General features: G+C 38.4%; 1 protein-coding gene across 8 annotated transcripts in view; it reads right to left on the bottom strand.

Moving 5' to 3' along the window:
- MSH3 (mutS homolog 3) overlaps positions 1 to 18,312 on the bottom strand; it is a 195,050-nt gene that overhangs the window by 94,659 nt on the left and 82,079 nt on the right. The window lies entirely within an intron of this gene.

The following is an 18,312-nucleotide window of genomic DNA, read 5'->3' as shown; positions in this document are numbered from 1 at the left end:
TGTTAAATCAATAGTTCGAACACTTTATGACATTTTAAAACTCTAAAGAAAATAATTTGGGCCAGGGAGAATAAAGCCAATACTTGTTCAATAATTTTTCGTTTTAAAATATATTGACCATATAGCAAAAATACAGTAAACAATGTCAAAAACAGAAAGGACAATTCTGCGGAAATAGCTGCAAGACATGTGAGAAAAAAATGGCAAAATTCTTCCCAGTATAATGAGCTCTTCTTACAAATCGACCCGGAAAAGATGAATAATCCAAAGAATAATGGCTAAGTGAACTGAATATGCAGCTCATAAAAAAAAAAGAATGTCCAATAAGCACAATTAACCTCACACATAATTATAACAAGCGAATTAAAATGACAAGATAGCATTTGTCATTTACCAGAATGCCAAAGATTTAAAAACCTGATAATAGCTAAGTCACACAGGATATTAAAAAAGACACTTTTATATACAATTAGTAGAGGCATAAGCTCTTTGAAGAGTAAAGTGCATATACCCTTTGACTAAATAATTCCATTCTTAAAAATTAAACAAAAACTATACTTTAACAGGTAGTGAAAAAGTATGTGTATCTGAATTTTTTTTTTAAAGATTTTATTTATTTATCTGACAGAGATAGAGACAGCCAGCGAGAGAGGGAACATAAGCAGGGGGAGTGGGAGAGGAAGAAGCAGGCTCATAGCGGAGGAGCCTGATGTGGGGCTTGATCCCATAACGCCGGGATCACGCCCTGAGCCGAAGGCAGACTCTTAACCACTGTGCCACCCAGGCGCCCCCTGAATATTTATAGTAGCACTACTGGTAATAATATTAAAAAGATGAATAGGAAACAAGTATCTAACAACTGGGATCTTATTAGGAAAAGCTCCTACAACGTAATAGTATTAAACAATTAAAAAATTAAGACATCTGTACATACTGATGTACAGATCAACATGGAACTCCATAATTTCAACATATATTAAATATACATAGAATAAGTTTATACTATATACCATATGTGTATTTATACAGTAAATTTTCATTTTTGATTCTTCATATTATATGCATTATTCTACATAAATTAAAATATAAATAAAAAATATCTGGAAGGGTACACATGTTAACTTATTCTAGTTACCTCTGGGTGGTGTGTATTCAGGGGGAAATTAGAGGAAAACGTGTTATTCTTTCTTTCATACCTTTATATACACTGTTGCAATTTTTAAATATGAACATGAATAATTTTTACTTTTGGAACTTCTGATTAAAAGAATAAGCTGAACGTGTACACCTAAATTTCACACCATCTTGAAACTACAGTCCAAGGCATAAAACCTCAAGAATAACTAGAAGAAAAGACAACAGTAACAATGTCTTAGAAGCTATAAAGTAAATGGATAAGACTTAGAAGATTCAAAATATTAGCATTTTAAGCTGGCTGCAAGGAAAACCAGGACCCAACTTGAGTCACACCAAGAATCCTAAAAGACTCAGAAACCGGTGGCACAAATTATCTTTGGAAGTGGAAGCCGGGGGTGGGTGGGTGGGTGGGTATAACATGGAGGGTTGTAAATCAATTAAGAAGAAATTATCCCTCAATATTCTATTCCTCTCCATGCCACTGAGCAACCACTATTTTCCTACCCAACAAAAAACTAATTTCATCCTCTGGAGAAGGGAAAACATAGAGTACCAACCATCCTGAGGCACAGTGAAAGATGAGAATACCACCAAAAGCAAGCGATTAAAATAAAAGAAAATGGAGATTCCCCATTGCCTCCATCCAGCTCCCAAAACACTGTTAGCCATTCAGGAGGCTAAAAGAGTCCCTGGGGAATCTCACAGGCCCAAGAGGAAAATTCTGAAGATATTAAAGCAGTTCACCCCAAAAATGGATCAGCCAGTATACTATACAGTTCACCTCTTATTATGCAAGCCATGTTCAACTATAGAGACCTTCCTATGAGCATTTTACCTCTCCACTCTTTAAAAACGATCAGGCATAAGATAAAAAATTCTAATGTGAAATGAAAAAGCCAAAACGATCAATCAATCAATCAACAAATACTAGAGGGAACACAGCCTATACCATAGAAGAAAATGTCTTTAAAAAAAGCCAGTATCACTGTTGGTCGGAATGCAAGCTAGTATAGCCACTCTGGAAAACAGTATGGAGGGTCGCAAAAAAGTTGAACATAGAGCTACCCTATTGATCCACCAATTGCATTACTGGGTATTTACCCCAAAGGTACAAATAAACTGATCCAAAGGGGCACCTGCATCCCCATATTTATAGCAGCAATGTCCATAATAGCCAAACTATGGAAAGAGCCCAGATGCCCATTGACAAATGAATGGATAATGAAGATGTGGTATACATATACAATGGAATAAAACTCAGCCATCAAAAAAATGAAATCTTGCCACCTGCAATGACGTGGATGTAACAAGAGGGTATAATGCTAAGCGAAATAAGACAATCACAGAAATACAATTATACGATCTCCCTCATGTGGAATTTAAGAAACAAAACAGGATCATAGGGGAAGGGAGGGAAAAATAAAACAAGACAAAATCAAAGAGGGAGACAAACCATAAGACTCTTAATCATAGGAAACAAACTGAAGGTTGCTGGAGGGGTGGGGGGTGGGGGAATGGGATAACTATGTGATGGACATTAAGTAGGGCACATGATGTAATGAACACTGGGTATTATATAAGACTGATGAATCACTGAACTCAACCTCTGAAACTAATAATAATATATTATATGTCAATTAAATAAAAACACAATAAAAATAAATAAATAAACTTAAAAAACCAATATCCTAAGTTAAAAAGAGAATAAAGCAATCATGAAACAAGAAGGGGATACTCTTTTTTTTTTTAAAGGAACATTCAGAGAACATTATTCATTCAATTCAAATAAAAGAATTGTAAAAAAGAAAGAACCAAAAAATAACTCAGGAAAATCTCCCAGAACTTGGTTGCCAGATTGAAAGGCTCAATACAAGGTATGAAAAAAGAACCAAATCATGGCAAATCATCATGAAATTTCAGAACACTGGATGAAAAGAAAATGTTTCGATTTCTAGAAGGAGAGAAAAAAAATCACATCAAGAATCAGGAATCAGATTACTCAACAAAAACAACAGAAGCTAGAAGACAATGGAATAACATAAACTTCTAAAGGAAAATAATTTATAGCCTAAAATTTTATTCCCAGTCAAACTACCAATCAAATGTGAGTAGAAAACAAGACATTTCCAGGTGTGCCTGGGTGGCTCAGTTTGGTTAAGCATTTGCCTTCTGCTCAGATCATAATCCCAAGGGTCCTGGAATCAATCCCTGTGTTGGGCTCCCTGCTCAGTAGAGAGCCTGCTACTCCCTCTCCCTCTGCCCCTCCCCCTGCACATGCACTCATGCTCTTTCTTTCCCTCTCTCCCTTGCTCCATCTCAAATAAATAAATAAAATCTTCAAAAAAAAATGAAAGAAAGAGAAAAGAAAACAAGACATTTCCAAACATCAACATTTCAAAACATTTGCTGTTGATCCTCGAACAACACAGGTTTGAATAGTGCAGGTCCACTTCTACACAGATTTTTTGGGGTAAATACTACCGTACCGCAAATGTATTTTTCTCCTTTTCAAAAAAAAATTTTTTATATTATGATTTTCTTCACATCTTTTCTCTAGCTTACTTTATTGAAAGAAGATAGCATATAATAAAATATAACACACAAAATATGTTAATCAACTATCATTAAAGCTTCAGGTCAACAGCAGGCTATTAGTAGTTAAGTTCTGGGGGAGTCAAAAGTTATACATAGATTTTCAACTGTACAGGGGTCAATGCCCTTAACTCCTGTGCTGTTCAAGGGAGGTGAGGTCAGCCGTACTACCAATAACCTTTCTCAGGATGCTTCTAGAGAATACACTCTATCAGAATGAAGTAATAAGCCAAAGGAAGACACAGAATTCAGAAAAATTGAACAGAAGATTCAATTCAAGGGAAATAAATCAAAGAAAGTAGCTTCACAACTAGCATAGAGGGCAACCAGTCTAGGTTGGACCAGGTAAAATGAAATAGAATATTTGATGAAAATAAGTACCTGGAGATGAGAAGATGATTTAGGGTTGAGCTAATGTTAAGTACACATAATTAACAATATACATAAAATGAGTTAACACTAAGGACACATTTAGAAAGATTTATTAACTAAAAGGAATGAAGTAAATTATGCAAAACAAAATAAGAAGTTAGGTCCGACTGAATAAACGTTGAATCTAAAGTATATGATAAAGTATCTCTTCCCCAGAGTTAAGATGGTGGAGGAGTAGGGGACCCCTTTTTCAGCCGGTCCCCTGAGTCGAGCTGGATAGGTACCAGACCAGCCTGAACACCCACGGAATCAGCCTGAGACACAGGAAGATACATCTGGATCTCTACAAATGAACATCTCCAGCGATGAGTATTGAGGTACAAAGCGGGGAGCCGTGAAACCGCGCACAGATATCGGAAGATAAACGGAAGGGGGAGGGAGCCGTCGCGTTCGGGCGCCGGGAAGCGGTAGCCACCTGCACGGGGGAGCGGGCGGACTCATGGACGGCAAGCGAGAGAGCGGACTGAGACCATGAGCCGGGAGCGCGCGCCACCAGACTGAAATGGAGCTCCGGTGTGCTCACTGGAACGAGACTGAGACCGGGAGCTCTGGAGTGCAAGGGGGCGGCTGGTGGCTGGTGGCAGTGTTAGAAACACAAAGGACAGAGACGCACCGGCCCTGGAAGTGAGGGCTGGGACGCCGGGTGTGGGGCGCACATCCCAGGACGCTGCAGGGTTGAGCAGCACCAACAGAAACAGAGTTAAAGTGGCCAGAACATCAGTGGAGAACGGTCCGAGATCCCTCTGTTCTGAGACAGAGGCTGAGATTCGGCCACTGCTGCTCTGACTCTCAGAAGAGGCACAGCAAACCGCCAGGAAAAGCCGCCAGAGAACAAAAGCCTGGAAATACCGGCTCACAGTGTGCCCATCACCATCCCCCCTCGCAGGGGACAGAGACTCTACCCAAACAGGGTTGCCTGAGTATCGGCACGGCAGGCCCCTCCCCCAGAAGGCAGGCTGAAAAATCAAGAAGCCCAAATCCCTAAGATCCCTATAAAAAAGTGTGTACTGCATGGGTTCTGGTCAATAATTTGGGCTCTGGACAACCCCACAACCTCTCCTCATCAGAACCATGAGAAGGAGAAATTCCCCCCAGCAAAGAAAAGACAATGAGTCTGTGGCCTCTGCCACAGAACTAATGCATATGGATATAACCAAATTATCAGAAATGGAATTCAGAGTAACAATGGTCAAGATGATGTGTAGACTTGAATAGAATTAACGAAAATGTTAATGAGAATATAGAATCTCTAAGGGCCGAAATGAGAGCGAATCTGGAAGAAATTAAAAATTCTATGAGCCAAATGCAGTCAAAACTAGAGGCTCTGATGGCCATGGTGAATGAGGCAGAAGAACGTATCAGCGAATTGGAGGATGGGTTAGTAGAAGAGAAAGCTAAAATAGAATCTAGACTCAAAAAATCCACTCTCATAAATGTAGGTTACGGGAGATTACTGACTCAATGAAACGTTCCAATGTCAGAATCATTGGCATCCCCGAGGGGGGTGAGAAAAACAGAGGTCTAGAATAGATATTGAACAAATTGTAGCTGAAAACTTCCCTAATCTAGCAAGGGAAACAAACATTCACGTCCAAGAGGCAGAGAGGACCCCTCCCAAGATCAACCACGACAAACCTATGCCACGTCACGTCATAGTGCATATCACAAATATTAGATCCCAGGATACAGTATTGAAAGCGGCCAGGGCAAAGAAATTTCTCACGAACCAAGGCAAAGCTATCAGAATTACGTCAGACCTGTCTACACAGACCTGGAATGAGAGAAAGGGTTGGGGGGGCATTTTTAAACTCTTTCAGAGAAAAAACATGCAGCCAAGGATCCTTTATCCAGCAAGGCTGTCATTCAGAATTGATGGAGAAATAAAGACCTTCCAGAATCTCCAGTCATTGACCAATTTCGTAACCACGAAACCAGCCCTACAGGAGATATTGAGGGGGGTTCTCTAAAAGTAAAAAGGCCCCAAGAGTGATACAGAACAGAAAGTCACAATCGATAGAAACAAAGAATTTACTGACAACACGGCATCATTAAAAAAATATCTCTCAATAATCAGTCTCAATGTAAATGCTCCCATAAAACGCCACAGGGTTGCAGATTGGATAAAAAGACATGACCCATCCATTTGCTGTCTACAAGAGACTCATTTTGAACCTAAAGGTACATTCAGACTGAAAGTAAAGGGATGGAATACCATCTTTCATGCCAATGGACCTCAAAAGAAAGCTGGGGTAGCAATTCTCATAGCAGACAGACTGGATTTTTAACTAAAGACTATAGTTAGAGACACAGAAGGGCACTATATTATTCTTTTTTTTTTTTTTAGATTTATTTATTTATTTATTTGACAGAGAGACAGCCAGTGAGAGAGGGAACACAAGCAGGGGGAGTGGGAGAGGAAGAAGCAGGCTCATAGCGGAGGAGCCTGATGTGGGGCTCAATCCCATAACATCGGGATCACGCCCTGAGCCGAAGGCAGACGCTTAACCGCTGTGCCACCCAGGCGCCCCGGGCACTATATTATTCTTAAAGGATATATCCAACAAGTGGATATGATGATTATAAATATATATGCCCCCAACAGGGGCGCAGCAAGATACACAAGCCAACTCTTATCCAGAATAAAGAGATATATAGATAAAAATACGTTAATAGTAGGGGACCTCAACACTCCACTATCAGAAATAGACAGAGCACCCATGCAGAAAATCGACAAAGAAACAAGGGCTTTGAATGCCATACTCGACGAGTTGGACCTCATTGACATATATAGAACACTACACCCCAGAACCAAAGAATACTCATTCTATTCTAATGCCCATGGAACTTTCTCAAGAATGGACCATGTTCTGGGGCACAAAACAGGTCTCAACCGATACCAAAAGACTGAAATTATTCCCTGCATATTCTCAGACCACAATGCATTGAAATTGGAAGTCAACCACAAGGAAAAACTTGGAAGAAACTCAAACACTTGGAGACTAAGAACCATCCTGCTCAGGAATGATTCGATAAACCAGGAAATCAAAAATCAATTTAAACAATTTATGCAGACCAACGAAAATGAAAACACAACGGTCCAAAACCTATGGGATACTGCAAAGGCAGTCCTAAGGGGGAAATACATAGCCATCCAAGCCTCACTCAAAAGAATAGAAAAATCTAAAATGCAGTTTTTATACTCTCACCTCAAGAAGCTGGAACAGCAACAGAGGGACAGGCCTAATCCACACACAAGGAAGTAGTTGACCAAGATTAGAGCAGAAATCAATGAATTAGAAACCAGGAGTACAGTAGAGCAGATCAACAGAACTAGAAGCTGGTTCTTTGAGAGAATGAATAAAATTGACAGACTGCTGGGAAGACTTATCCAAAAGAATAGAGAAAGGACCCAAATTAATAAAATTATGAATGAAAAAGGAGAGGTCACAACCAATACCAATGAAATTGGAAGGGTTATTAGAAACTTTTATCAACAGCTTTATGCCAATAAATTAAGCAATCTGGAAGAGATGGAGGCCTTCCTGGAAACCTATAAACTACTGAGACTGAAAGAGGAAGAAATTGATTTTTTAAACAGGCCAATTAATTATGAAGTGATTGAGTCAGTGATAAAAAACCTTCCAAAAAACAAAACTCCAGGCCCGGATGATTTTCCTGGGGAATTCTACCAAACATTCAAAGAAGAAATAATACCTATTCTCCTAAAGCTATTTCAAAAAATAGAAACAGAAGGAAAGCTACCAAACTCATTCTATGAGGCCAATATTACCTTGATCCCCAAACCAGGCAAAGACCCCCTCAAAAAGGAGAATTACAGACCGATCTCCCTAATGAATATGGACGCCAAAATCCTCAACAAGATACTTGCTAATAGAATCCAACAGTACATTAAAAGGATTATCCATCATGACCAAGTGGGATTCATACCTGGGATGCAAGCGTGGTTCAATATTCGCAAATCAATCAGCGTCATACATCATATCAACAAGAAAAGACTCAGGAACCATATGTCCTCTCAATCGATGCCGAAAAAGCATTTGACAAAATACAGCATCCTTTCCTGATTAAAACCCTTCAGAGTGTAGGAATAGAAGGTACATTTCTCAATCTCATAAAAGCCATCTATGAAAAGCCTACTGCAAATATTATTCTCAATGGGGAAAAGCTGGAAGCCTTTCCCTTAAGATCAGGAACTCGACAAGGATGCCCACTCTTGCCACTATTATTCAACATAGTACTAGAAGTCCTTGCAACAGCAATCAGACAACAAAAAGGGATCAAAGGTATTCAAATCGGCAAAGAAGAAGTCAAAATGTCTCTCTTCGCAGATGACATGATACTCTATATGGAAAACCCAAAAGAATCCACTCCCAAACTATTAGAAGTTATAGAACCATTCAGTAATGTGGCGGGATACAAAAGCAATGCTCAGAAATCAGTTGCATTTCTATACACGAATAATGAGACTGAAGAAAGAGAAATTAGGGAATCCATCCCATTTACAATAGCACCAAAAACCATACGTTACACCTTGGAATTAACTTAACCAGAGACGTAAAGGACCTATATTCTAGAATCTATAAATCACTCTTGAAAGACATTGAGGAAGACACAAAAAGATGGAAAAATATTCCATGCTCATGGACGGGAAGAATTAACATAGTCAAAATGTCCATGCTACCCAGAGCAATCTACACTTCCAATGCTATCCCGATCAAAATACCGATGACATTTTTCAAAGAACTGGAGCAAATAGTCCTCAAATTATATGGAACCAGAAAAGGCCCCGAATCGCCAAGGAACTGTTGAAAAGGAAAAACAAAGCTGGGGGCATCACAATGCTGGATTTCGAGCTGTACTGATCACAGACAGCATGGTAGTGGCACAAGGGCAGACACATAGACCAATGGAACAGAACAGAGAACCCAGAAATGGACCCTTGGCTCTTTGGGCAACTAATCTTTGATAAAGCTGGAAAAAACATCCGGTGGAAAAAAGACAGTCTCTTCAATAAATGGTGCTGGGAAAATTGGACAACTACATGCAAAAGAATGAAACTTGACCACTCTCTCACACCATACACAAAGATAAACTCCAAATGGATGAAAGACCTCGATGTGAGATAGGAATCCATCAAAATCATAGAGGAAAACATAGGCAGCAACCTGTACGACATCGGCCAAAGCAACCTTTTTCATGACACAGCTCCAAAGGCAAGAGAAACAAAAGATAAAATGAACTTGTGGGGCTTCATCAAGATAAAAATCTTCTGCACAGCCAAGGAGACAGTCAAAAAATCTAAGAGGCAGCCCATGGAATGGGAGAATATATTTGCAAATGACGCTACAAAGACTGGTATCCAAGATCTACAAAGAACTTCTCAAACTCAATACGCGAGAAACAAATAAACAAATCATATAATAATGGTCAGAAGATATGAACAGACACTTTTTCAATGATGACATACAAATGGCTAACAGACACATGAAAAAATGTTCCAAATCATTAGCCATCAGGAAAATTCAAATCAAAACCACACTAAGATACCACCTTACGCCAGTCAGAATGGCAAAAATAGACAAGGCAAGAAACAACAATTGCTGGAGAGGATGTGGAGAAAGGGGATCCCTCCTACATTGTTGGTGGGAATGCAAGTTGGTACAGCCACTCTGGAAAACAGTGTGGAGGTCCCTTAAAAAGTTAAAAATTGAGCTACCCTATGACCCAGCCATTGCACTACTGGGTATTTACCCCAAAGATACAGACGTAGTGAAGAGAAGGGCCATGTGCACCCCAATGTTCATAGCAGCATTGTCCACAATAGCTAAATCGTGGAAGGAACCGAGATGCCCTTCAACAGATGACTGGATTAAGAAGTTGTGGTCCATATATATAATGGAATATTACTCAGCTATCAGAAAGAACGAGTTCTCAACATTTGCTGCAACATGGACGGCATTGGAGGAGATAATGCTAAGTGAAATAAGTCAAGCAGAGAAAGACAATTATCATATGATTTTTCTCATCTATGGAACATAAGAACTAGGAAGATCGGTAGGGGAAGAAAGGGATAAAGAAACGGGGGGTAATCAGAAGGGGGAATGAAGCATGAGAGACTATGGACTCTGAGAAACAAACTGAGGGCTTCAGAGGGGAGGGGGGTAGGGGAATGGGATAGGCTGGTGATGGGTAGTAAGGAGGGCACGTATTGCATGGTGCACTGGGTGTTATACGCAACTAATGAATCATCGAACTTTACATCAGAAACCAGGGATGTACTGTATGGTGACTAATGGAATATAATAAAAAAACATTAAAAAAAAAAACTAATGATGTTCTGTATGGTAACACAACATAGTAAAATTTTTACAGAAAGAAAAAAAAAGTATCTCTTCCCCAGAAAAGTCACCGTATGATGGGAAAGATACATATAGGAAGCTGGATTTTTGTAATCTGGAGCCTAGAAGTTTTTTGGCCAACAGTCAATAGTTAATTATTAAATAGATACATTCTAACAAAAGTGAAAAACGAAAAGTAAACATTTCAATACAACTTTTGATTAATAATCCCATAATTACTGTAATTTGAGACACAAGAAAGGGATTGATTTTTCACCCTCAGATATAAAATTTTAGTCAGCAACAGAAGCAAAGTGAAAACAAAGTGCTTGGCAGTCAAGTTTTAAATGCCCAAGGCAGGTTGTTTTCAAGTTTCTTAAACAAAATAACTTAACAGAATTGCCAGTAAGCTGAAGAGCAGGGTGAAGTAGTAGCTCCTGGAGTCACTCATGTTCAACCCCATTTCCAGCAGCAAATTTCTCTGTGGAAGAGCTTTAGCACACATCCATAAGTGTGGAAACGGGTCATCATGGGACTGGAAGAACTCCAGCCTAAGTTCCATAGTGAGAACGTGGCTTTAGGCTTATACCAGTCTGGCCAAGAAATTATTCTTGTCTACAAAATTCTGGAAACACTCTCCTCTAACATTTACTAAGTGCTATAATCCTTTAAATGTATTCACCAATCTTAGCAGTTATGTATCATTTTCTTACAAAATAGTTCTTGGGCAAAGTTAATATGGGTTTCTAAGACTCACGCTGTTTTCTAAGATTTGAATTTGAAGTTTTACTATAAGATACTAATTTTATATATATATGTTTAGTAAAATACTTTTACTAATAAAGAAATGTTTGTTTTGTTTCAGGGTCGGCCTTCTTGGTATCTTCTATTATCATCGACATGAAAATAACTATTTGTGACTATTCCATGGCACTTTCCACACAGCCATATGGCCTAGGCTTACCATTTCCACAATATCCAAACAGTGTTCCTAACCATTTTATGAATTTTACATAATTGGCACAGTCTGTACCCAGGATATCACTCACCATTTGGTGCATACAGCAGAAGCTTATTTAGAGTAATCTAATGATAAAGAACAGACATGTGTTTGATGGTGTGTTCCAAGAGCCAGCTAACTAATCTATAAAAATTTGGTTTAAAGCATTTAGACTTCCTAGAGTTGGTCTGTTACCAAGTCATTTCTAATCCTCACTTTTCAAATCAATCTTCAGGCACACTTGTGTAAACATTAAAACAGCAATAAGGAACAACTTCTGAGTGAGTCAGAAGTTCCTTCACTAAAGTAGAGTTTGAAACTCTAAAACAAAAGTCATTCTTGGTTACTTTTAAAATGTAATTTTAATTATATGTAAAATCTAAAAAAAAAAAAAAAAAAAAAAAAGGCAAACCCAGAGATGCAGAGAATAGATTTGTGGTTGCCAGAGGTGGGCCGTGGAGGGCAAGTGCATGAAATGGGTGAAGATGATCAAAAGGTACAAACTTCCAATTATAAAATAAATAAATGCTGGAGATGTAATATATAGCATGGAAACTGTAGTTAATAATACTGCATTGTATTCCGAACACTGCTAAGAGAGTATGTCTTTAAAGTTCTCATCATAAGAAAAAGAAGGCTTTGTAAATATGTGTGGTGATGAACATTAATTTGACCTACTGTGATTATTTCTGAATATATACATGTATCAAACCACTGATTATGTGGCACATCACAATACATACATACATACAATGCTATATGTCAATTATATCTCATTTTAAAAAAAGAATTAGATTCTGACTTTTATCAGAGTTTTAGAACTTTTGTAAATACACAAATCTTCTGAATTGAAAACATCAAAGTAAAGTTTAAAAAGAGGAAGCAAAGCACAACAGAAATCACAGCACCATGGAAAGATGCTTCTGTCTTGATGCCATGGATACTCTGACTCAGCTCTTTTAGTCAGGAATTAATAATCTTCTCAGCTTTGTCCCTATTTTTTCTTGAGAAAAACAAAAATCTTTAACGACTATCAGCGAATCCTTTCAAGCAGTGAAGACAAGGTGCTTGGAGACCTACTGCCTGATGAAGGGTAATATGCACTGATTGTCAGGCACCGCACCAGTGATACAACCTAACAAATGGTTTGACATCCACTCTGTAACCTCAAAAATGTCAACCATAAAACTTTCAGCTACACTAGGTTCCCCCCTTATCTATGGGGGATATGTTCCAAGACCTCCAGTGGATACCTGAAACCACAGATAGTACCTAACCCCATATGTACTGTTTTTTCCTACACGTACATACCTATGATAAAGTTTAATTGATCAACTAGGCACCGTCAGAGACGCACAATAATAATCAAGTAGAACAATTACAACGATATACTGTAATAAGCTATATGAACGTGGTTTCTCTCTGTCAAAATATAGTATACTGTACTCACCCTTCTTCTTATGTGAGATGATAAAATACCTAGTGATGAGATGAAGTGAGGCGAATGTTGTAGGCACTGTGACACAGAGTTACGCTATTACTGACCTTGTGACAATATATATCGGAAGGTGACCACCTACTTCTGGACTGCTGTTGATGGCGGGTAACTGGAACCGCAGATAACGGGGCGGTACGGTATCAGGACAACCTCTGTTACTGCCAGCAAAACACCACAAGGGCACCAACTCCTGGTACAAAAGACTCCACTGACCCCGTAACCAACTCATGCATTCTTCCTGAGGGATTAGTATTTCCCAATTCTGGCTTATTCTTTGTTTTCAAATTTAGCTGAAGCATATGGAGCAGTTACATAAGTCCTCTTGGGCACTGCAAGTATTCTCAGAAGCAGTACTTATCGTTCCAGTAAAACTTTGTGGGGGAAAGGACTAAAAAAAGTAAAGACTAATGAAAAATTGGTCACAACTAAAATGTGGGCACATAAAAATTGTTCTACAATAAAATTATTACATTGGCAAGGATTTACATTTGGGCAGAAAATAAAGATGGCTTATGTCAGGATAACCAGGAAAAAAATGTAATGGTAGTCAAAACTACTACATCAAAAATGGTCACGTCCCAAGTGTACCACTAAAAACCTAGTATAGGACCCTGGTTTAAAGACTAATTCTGTCCCTTACTAACACAAGCTACTAACTCTCTTCTCAGCATCATCATTTTATCCAAGGTAATGAAAACCACTAAAAACCTAGTATAGGACCCTGGTTTAAAGACTAATTCTGTCCCTTACTAACAAGCTACTAACTATCTTCTCAGCATCATCATTTTATCCAAGGTAATATAAAGCAGTATACACAGTCCCCCCACCCACCTCCCCTTTGGTAACCATCAGTTTGCTCTCTCTAATTAAGAGTCTCCTTGGGGCACCTGAGCGGCTCAGACAGTTAAGTGTCTGCCTTCAGCCCAAGTTATCATCTCAGGGTCCTGCTCAGCAGAGAGTCTGCTTCTCCCTCTCCCTCTGTCCCTGCACCCCACATGTGCTCTCTCTCAAATAAATAAATAAATAAATAAATAATTAAAATCCTTTAAAAAGAGTCTCTTTCATGGTTTGCTCACTCTTTTTTCCCCCAATGCTCATTTGTTTTGCTTCTTAAATTCTACATGAGTGAAATCATATGGTTATTTGTCTTTTCTGACTTTTTTCATTTAGCATAATATTCTCTAGGCTCCATCCACAACCTTACAAATGACAAGATTTTGTTCTTTTTTATGGCCAAGTAATATTCCTCCCCCCCCGTGTGTGTGTGTGTGTGTGTGTATCCATTGTGTGTGTATATATACATATTACATATTCTTTACCAATTCATCAGTTGATGGACATTTCATCAGTGGTTTTTTTTTTTTAAGACTTTATTTATTTATTTGACAGAGATAGAGACAACCAGCGAGAGAAGGAACACAAGCAGGGGGAGTGGGAGAGGAAGAAGCAGGCTCCTAGTGGAGGAGCCTGACGTGGGGCTCGATCCCGTAACGCCGGGATCACGCCCTGAGCCGAAGGCAGACGCTTAACCGCTGTGCCACCCAGGCGCCCCTCATCAGTGTTTTATAGTTTTCAGAGTACAGGTGTTTCACCTCTTTGGTTAGGTTTATTTCTAGGTATCACATTATTTTTTGGTGCAATTGTAAATGGAACTGTTTTCTTTCTTTTTTTTTTTTTTAGTGATTTTTTATTATATTATGTTAGTCGCCATACAGTACATCCCCGGTTTCCGATGTAGGGCTCAATGATTCATTAGTTGTGTATAACACCCAGTGCACCATGCAATACGTGCCTTCCTTACTACCCATCACCAGTCTATCCCATTCCCCCACCCCCCTCCCCTCTGAGGCCCTCAGTTTGTTTCTCATAGTCCATAGTCTCTCATGTTTCATTCCCCCTTCTGATTACCCCCCCTTTCTTTATCCCTTTCTTCCCCTTCTGATCATCCTAGTTCTTATGAGGAACTGTTTTCTTAATTTCTCTTTCTGCTGCCTCATTATTGGTATATATAAATGCAATAGATTTCTGTACATTGATTTTGTATCATGGGACTTAACTCTTTATCAGTTCTAGCAGTTTTTTGGTGGAGTCTTTAGGGTTTTCTATATGGAGTATCACGTCATGTGCAAATAGGGAAAGTTATACTTCTTCCTTACCCATTTGGATGCCTTTGATTTCTTTTTGTCTTCTGATTGCTGTGGCTAGGACTTCCAGTACTATGGTGAATAAAAGCCGTGAGTGGACATCCTTGTCTTATTCCCGACCTTACTCTTACTTTTTCCCCTTTAAGGATGTTAGCTGTAGGTTTTTCATATATGCCCTTTATAATGTTGAGGTATGTTCCCTCTAAACCTACTTTGTTGAAGGTTTTTATCATAAATGGATGCTGCACTTTGCCAAAAGCTTTTTCTGCATCTATTGAAATGATCACATGATTCTTCTCCTTTCTCTTAATGATATGATGTATCATGTTGATTTAAGAATACTGAACACCAACCTTGCAGCCCAGGAATAAATCCCACTTGATCGTGATGAATGATTTCTTTTAATGTATGGTTGGATTTAGTTTGCGAGTATTTTGTTGGGATTTTTTGTACCTATGTTCATCAGGGATATTGGCCTAGAGATCTCTTTTTCAGTGGTGTCTTTATCCGATTTTGGTATCAGGGTAATGCTGGCCTCAGAACAAATTTGGAAGTTTCCCTTCCTTTTCTATTTTTTGGAATAGTTTGAGAAGATCAGGTATTAACTCTTCTTTAAATGTTTAGGAGAATTCACCCGTGAAGCCATCTGATCCTGGACTTTTGTTTGTTGGGAGATTTTTGATTACTGAATCAATTCAATTTCTTTGTAGTTATTGGTGTGTTCAAGTTTTCTTTTTCTCCTTGTTTCAGTTTTGGTAGTTTATATATTTCTAGGAATTTATCCATTTCTTCCAGGTTGTCCAGTTTGTTGGCATATAGTTTATAATATTCTCTTATGATTGTTGGTATTTCTGTGGTGTTGGTTGTTATTTCTCCTCTCTCATTTGTGATTTTATTTGAGTCCTTTCTTTTTTTCTTGGTAAGTCTGGCTAGAGGTTTATCAATTCTATTAATTTTTTTCAAAGAACCAGCTTCTGTTTTCACTGATCTGTTCTATTGCTTTTTTTAGTTTCCATATCATTTATTCCTGCTCTGATCTTTATTTCCTTCCTTCTCCTCATTTTAGATTTTGTTTGTTCTTTTTCTAGCTCCTTTAGGAGTAAGGTTAGGTTGTTTATTTGAGATTTGTCTTGCTTCTTGAGGTAGGCGCCTGTATTGCTATAAACTTCCCTCTTATGACTGCCTCTGCTGTGTCGTAAAGGTTTTGGACCATCATGTTTTCATTTGCATTTGTTTCCATGTAGTTTTTTCTTTCTCCTTTGATTTCCTGGTTGATCCACCATTCATCATTTAGTAGCATGTTGTTTAACCTCCTTGTATTTGTGGTCTTTCGAGATTTTTTTCTTGTAGTTGACTCCCAATTTCATAGTGTTGTGGTCAGAAAAGATGCATGGTATGACTTCGATCCTCTCAAATTTGCTGAGGTTTGTTTTGTGGGCTAATACATGATCTATTCTGGAGAATGTTATGTGTGCACTTGAAAAGAATGTGTATTCTGTTGGTTTAGGATGGAATGTTCTGAATTTATCTGTTAAGTCCATCTGGTCCAATGTGCCATTCAAAGCCACTGTTTCCTTGATTTTCTGTTTAGACGATCTGTGCATTGATCTATTATTGTATTATTATCAATTAGTTCCTCTATGTTGGCTATTAACTGTTTATGTATTTGGGTGCTATCTTGGTTGCATACATATTTACAATTGTTATAACTTCTTTTTGTATTGTCCCCTTTATTATTATTTAGTGCCCTTCTTTGTCTGTTACAGTTTTTGTTTTAAAGTCCAGTTTGTCCAATATAAATATTGCTACCCTGGCTTTCTTTGGACATCCATTTGCATGGTAGATGTCTCTCTATCCCCTCACTTTTAATCTGCTGGTGTCTTGAGGTCTAAGATGAGTCTCTCGTAGGCAGCATAGACATGGGTCTTGTTTGTTTATTCATTCTGTCACCCTATGTCTTTTGATTGGAGTGTTTAGTGCATTTACATTCCAAGTAATTATTAATAGAGATGTATTTATTGCCAATTTATTACTTGTTTTGTGGTTGTTACTGAAGACTTTCTCTGATCTTTTCTTTCTCTCTTTCATGTTTTGCTGATTTTCTCTGGTGATACATTTAGATTTCTTTCTCTTTATTCTTTACAAGTTTACTACTGATTTTTAATATATGGTTACCATTAGGTCTGTATCTAACCTCTTCTGCACGTAACAGTCTATATTAAGGTGATGGTTGTTTAAGTTGGAACCCATTCTTTTCTCCTCTCCTCCCCATGTTTTAGGTATATGTTATTATATTTACATCCTTTTTTGTGTGTGAGTTCCTTGACTGATTTTTTACCAAAATATTCATTTTTACTGCTTTTGGATTTTCTACCTTTATACTTCACTTTTGGTCTCTTCTTTCCACTCTAGCTCACCTTTAATAGTTCTGGCAGCACTGGTTCAGTGGCCATGAACTCCTTTTAGTTTCTGTTTGTCTGGGAAACTATCTCTCCTTCTATTCTGCATGATAGCCTTGCTGGATAGAGTATTCTTGGCTGCAGATTTTTTCTCATTATGCACTTTCAGTATATCGCACCACTCCTTTCTGATTTGCAAAGTTTCTGTTGAAAAAAATCTCCTGCTAGCCTCATGGGAAAATCCTCTCTTGTTATTATTATGACAAACTGTAAAGCTTAAGTGATAAAAATCAAAATAATGCTTTTTACTTAGCTTCAATACCAAACTCATTTGCATATTGATACCGCCACAGATACATTAGCAGATTTTCCCTTTGGATAAGTCAAATAAGAAGTTGTTCTGGGGTCAAAAGAAATAAGGCATTTCTTTTTAAAAATGGCTAGTCTAGGGGTGCCTGGGTGGCACAGTCAGTTAAGTGTTGGACTCTTGGTTTCAGCTCAGGTCATGACTTCAGGATTGTGGGATTGAGCCCCACTCCCGGATCTGTGCTCGGCAGAGTCAACTAGGGATTCTCTCTCCCCTCTTCCACTGCCCCTCCGCCCTCACCCCCCCATGCACACATGTGCATGCACGTGCACTTTCTCTCTCTCAAATAATTAAATAAATTTTTTAAAAAAATGGCTAGTCTAAGAAATCTCCTGTTCTGATGATGGTCCACTTTTTGAGGATGAAACATGAGAATATCCTGTA

Source organism: Ursus arctos, unplaced genomic scaffold, assembly GCF_023065955.2.
Source record: "Ursus arctos isolate Adak ecotype North America unplaced genomic scaffold, UrsArc2.0 scaffold_5, whole genome shotgun sequence".
NCBI lineage: Eukaryota > Metazoa > Chordata > Mammalia > Carnivora > Ursidae > Ursus > Ursus arctos.
The sequence above is the reverse complement of the archived record's forward strand: the minus strand, read 5'-3'. Positions and strand labels throughout refer to the sequence as shown.